The sequence below is a fragment of the Palaemon carinicauda genome, chromosome 6, assembly GCF_036898095.1.
Source record: "Palaemon carinicauda isolate YSFRI2023 chromosome 6, ASM3689809v2, whole genome shotgun sequence".
Taxonomy (NCBI): Eukaryota; Metazoa; Arthropoda; class Malacostraca; order Decapoda; family Palaemonidae; genus Palaemon; species Palaemon carinicauda.
The window spans coordinates 84,510,971-84,515,970 of record NC_090730.1 but is presented as its reverse complement, the minus strand read 5'-3'; the positions used below and the strand labels follow the sequence as shown (position 1 = coordinate 84,515,970).

At 34.3% G+C, this 5,000-nt stretch overlaps 1 protein-coding gene across 1 annotated transcript in view; it reads right to left on the bottom strand.

Moving 5' to 3' along the window:
- LOC137642590 (peroxidase-like) overlaps positions 1–5,000 on the bottom strand; it is a 170,493-nt gene that overhangs the window by 113,358 nt on the left and 52,135 nt on the right. The gene's annotated exons all lie outside the window — the stretch shown is intronic.

Genomic DNA, 5,000 nt, shown 5'->3' with positions numbered 1-5,000 from the left:
GTCACAGCTGGAATAAAACTTCTAGAATATTGTGTAGTATTGAGCCTCATGATGGAGAAAGCCTGACTATTAAAATCAAAGAAATGTTCTTAGACACTGAAATAATGTTTTATGCGATAGGGTCTGTCACAGAGGGTATCTTAACAAAAGATTACCTTTCTCTAAAGACTTGTTAAAGCTCAAGTTTTCCTAAAGGGAGATTTGAATTGCCTAAAATGGTAGGTAAGTAAAAGTGCAAGGAAGTATATAACAATAAGTTCCTTGAGAGCACATTTAGACAAACGATATCTTTAATTGAAGATGACTCTCAGCAAGCCATTAAAGATTACAAAAGAGAGAGAGAGAGAGAGAGAGAGAGAGAGAGAGAGAGAGAGAGAGAGAGAGAGAGAGAGAGAGAGAGAGAGAGAGGCACATGATTACAAAACGAAAATATAGGTCCCTATAAAGTTTGTAGGGAAGAAACATCTACAGAATATATTTTGTACATCAAATAGACAACAATAACCATATGAAAATAAGTAAAGTAAAAAGGGAAGGGTTGGACATGATCTACTTGACAACAATAGAATAAGAATATATAGAAAAATGAAGAGGCCTTAGCGAGCTAATAGGTTTCTTGAGCCATCAAAACATTATAAGGAATCAACATCTGTATTATATGTCAATTTTTGTGGATAACGATGTGTAGAAGTTACCCGTTTTAGAAAAAAAGAAATGCATTGGATTTAGTCGCTAGAAATGTCGTGCTAGGTTATAAACAATAAATATTTCTTTTATATAAATATACACACTGGAACCAAAATATGTAAACAAACAATGTAAAGCCGAATGTTAACGAACATTAGTTATGTGTAGACTGTGTATTGTAGACAACACTTCCTTAACAGAGAAGGTCTACCTATTCACACTTCCGACTTTGTTAGTCCTCTAAGTCTCTCACTTATTTTCGCCCTTCATCCAAAAGACAAAAGGAATAAACCACCAACCTATCAGGAAGTACAAAGTCGGGTCACGACCCATCAAAGGGCGAGGTCATAGGATGAGGAAGACCTCTGATTGTATTATTATTATTATTATTATTATTATTATTATTATTATTATTATTATTATTATTATTATTATTATTATTATTATTATTATTATTGCCTAAGCTACAACCTTTGTTGGAAAAGAAGGATGCTATAAGCTCAAGGGCTCAAACAGGGAAAAATAGCCCATTAAAGAAAGAAAGTAATGAACAACTAAAATAACACATTTTAAGAACACAAAAACATTAAAATAGATCTTCCATAAAAAAAAAAAACTATAAAAAGAGAATGATGTCAGTATGTTCAACATGAAAACATTCATTGCAAGTTTGAACTTTTGAAGTTTCACCAACTCAACTACCTGATTAGGATGATCATTCTACAACTTGATCACACCTGGAATAAAACTTCTAGAATGTTGTGTTGCATTGAGCCTCATGATGAAGAGGATATACCTATTAGAATTAACTGTATACTTAACGTTACGAACAGGATAGTATTATCCGATAAGATCTGAATGTAAAGGATGTCAGAATTATGAAAAATCTTATGTAACATGCATAAAGAACTAACTGGGCAACGGTGCCAGAGATTAACATCTAGCTCAGGAATAAAATATTTAATAGACCGTAATTTCCTTTCCAATAAATTAAGATGAGATTCAGCAACTGAAGACCAGACAGGAGAACACTAATCGAAACAAGGCAAAAATAAAGAATTAAAACACTTCTCCAATATAGATTGTTCACCAAAAATCTTAAAAGGCTTTCTGAATAAGCCATATTTTTGTGCGATTGAAAAAGAGACAGACCGAATGAGTTTCTCAAAATAGATAATAGGAACAAAAAGCAGTCGGGTTAAAAAACAAAACAAAGAGAAAACACCAAAAATAAGAAGCCACTGAAATACGATATGCACGAAAAAAAATTAAGACTAAAGACGTGAAAATAAATTCTAATCAAAATTAAACGTTTAGAGTAAACATCAAACTATGAGTTATCAAGGGGCATTATACGTCTTGAATGAGACTTTTCTCTCTCTCTCTCTCTCTCTCTCTCTCTCTCTCTCTCTCTCTCTCTCTCTCTCTCTCATCACACAAGCATAAACTTTCTAACCCTGACAAGTTGCAACTGTGGTATCAATGAAAGCAAATGATTGAGACTAATCCAGAACGAGTTCGACAAATTGAATGAAAAGTATCATTAAAGGCCAAAGGAAATGAAAGCAGGAAGTAAACTGGAGTTTGAGCATAACACTTTAAAATGATCATACATGCAGACAAAGGAAGCAAAGAATTGCACCTTTTTCATAACTCATTAATAACAGTAATCAAATGGTAATGATGCGTAAACAGATCATATTATCATACGAATTGTGGAGGGAAACAAATTTCATTGATAATTAGAGAATGAAAATCAATAAATATTGCTATTAAAGCACAACCCATCATGGATTCTTAGTAGCATAATGGAAATACTGAAAGGTTATGAAGGATTCCAGTTTGATGATCATGAGACGGAAGGCGATGATGCAGGTTAATAGATTCACAAGAAAAAACCGGAACGCTCATATCTAAACCAAGTGGTGTGATCAAGAGCAAATACAATAGTGATTATTGGCTAATCTTCCTACTATATCAGACACAAAATCAAAGTAGTGGAGATTAAAGATAATTAATCGTAATTAATGTAATATGTTCATTATTTCTTCAATATTTTTCAAAATCCATATCATTATCAAATCCGAAGTACATAACCCAAAAAAGTGATTGGCATAAATTTATATATGTGTTGACCTTTTCATATGCATCCTAGAATTGTACATCATGCAAATTCATTTTACTATTTTATTTTCATTTTTACCATGGATATCTTTCCTCTTGATGGTGGCTTCCTCAGACGAGTTTAGAAGTCTGGTATCTCAGTAAGTCCTTAAGGGTGCAATTGCTTGCCCCTTTTTACCGGCTTCAGTAAATACTGATACCTACTTATATCCAAGGGAATTAGTGGACGAAACTTTTGGATCGAACGCAATCCCAGAAATGAACAGCCTAAAAACTGAACGCCTCGCTCCCTGCGACCAAAGTCTCACACCCTGCTTATAATGTGTTGGTACAGCCATGTCCTCATGCATTCTATCAAACTTGAACAGGTTTTGAACACATGGATGAAAATTACCGCTTCAATGGCTAAGAAGATAGCGTAACAGAATTTGAAAAGAGGTCCATTATAAGTATCTTTCTAAAAGGGTGGAGGGTGTCACTTCATCCTTATTGTACACAGATAAAAAAGGGAATATTTTCCCTACTGGAATCAACCCTTTCATAAGTACATGAAATACGAAAAAAAATACAGATACACAATAGGAAAAGCTTTACAATTAAAAATGAATAACTTTTATTTGATGAGATCTTTTGCGATGAATCAAACATTTAGAGAACCAAAATCACCTAGAGAACTGGTTCAGTGGGGTTATTTAATCAATTTGATTCATGGCATGTTGAAAGCTTTACAGATAAATTGTTTGCTTGATATATGTGGCATATGGATAAGTAATAAATAGAGATACATTTATTAACTCGACAAAAAAGACTACTTATACTCAGTACCCCAATATATCATTTACTTTGTAAAGAGAAATCAAACTGAGGATGGAAAAAAAATGCTATGGACCTATAATTTTCCGTATGAAATGCGTTTCCTACAACAATAGGCAAAGATGCAAGAAAACATATAATTCAGTACAAAAGAATAGATTATTGAAAAAGGGACCTTCGTCTTGACCTTTTGTTTGAATACGTGGTGATCTCCGGTGAGTCACTGGATTGACTAGATGGCCAAAGATATGGAAAATATTGCAGGCTATTAATTCCAAACAAAATTAAATGCAAGGCAATAAAATCTAATCATTCAGGTTACGAAATGCCACAAGAGAGAGAGAGAGAGAGAGAGAGGAGAGAGAGAGAGAGAGAGAGAGAGAGAGAGAGAGAGAGAGATTCAAACACCTTTAAAAGGTTAGTTACCGTCACAGGGAACAAAAAAGAAGAAGAACGGGACAGCTTTATCGAGTAGAGGTGGAGAGGTCAAGCAAAGAGGATAATGGAACTCTGGTCCCAGGAAACTGGTGGTCCACAAATGTTAAGGTTATTATGCCTAAAGATAGTTATTTCATAAAGAGAAATAAAATAAATGCTAGAGCGTCGAAGGTCAACCATAACTTGAGAGAGAGAGAGAGAGAGGAGAGAGAGAGGAGAGAGAGAGAGAGAGAGAGAGAGAGTTGAAAATATGGAAAAATTACAAAAACTATTCTATTTTAGTTATGGTAGTTTGTATCATAGTTTCAGAGTCTGCCTTTATCGACGTTTGTCCACAAAATTAATATTACGATAGAAAAAAATAATGAAATACGTGTGAGAAGGAGTCACTTGCTGAGTCGATTAGTATTTCTTCTTTTGATTATCAGTGTATCAGTTTTCTTTTGACTGTATTACTTGCTTTCCTTCTCATACCTGTAATAATCATTCATGAACTGGAACAAGGTTTAAAGACATTACTTTTTTTCAGCTAAGTCATCCGGGAAATAATCTTATTTCATCTATCATAACTGTATTGGTAATTTCCTAACTGGCACAGGAAGTTTTTCATGCCGTATAAGTATTCATCTTAACAAAACAAGATTTCTCTTTAGTTTTTTTCAATTGCTTTCCTTTTGTTACACTTTCAACCAACCCAATCCATTAACCAAACCCCCATCTCTCTCTCTCTCTCCCTCTCTCTCTCTCTCTCTCTCTCTCTCTCTCTTCTCTCTCTCTCTCTCTCTCTGCTCTCTCTCTCTCTCTCTTCTTCTTCTTCTTCTTCTTCTTCTTCTCTTTTCTTCTTCTTCTTCGCGTGTCAATCACCTATTCACTTGTTCATATCGTATTGTCACCTTGACTCTCGTAGTAATTAACCTTTGCCCGTTCCCAAGCCCCTG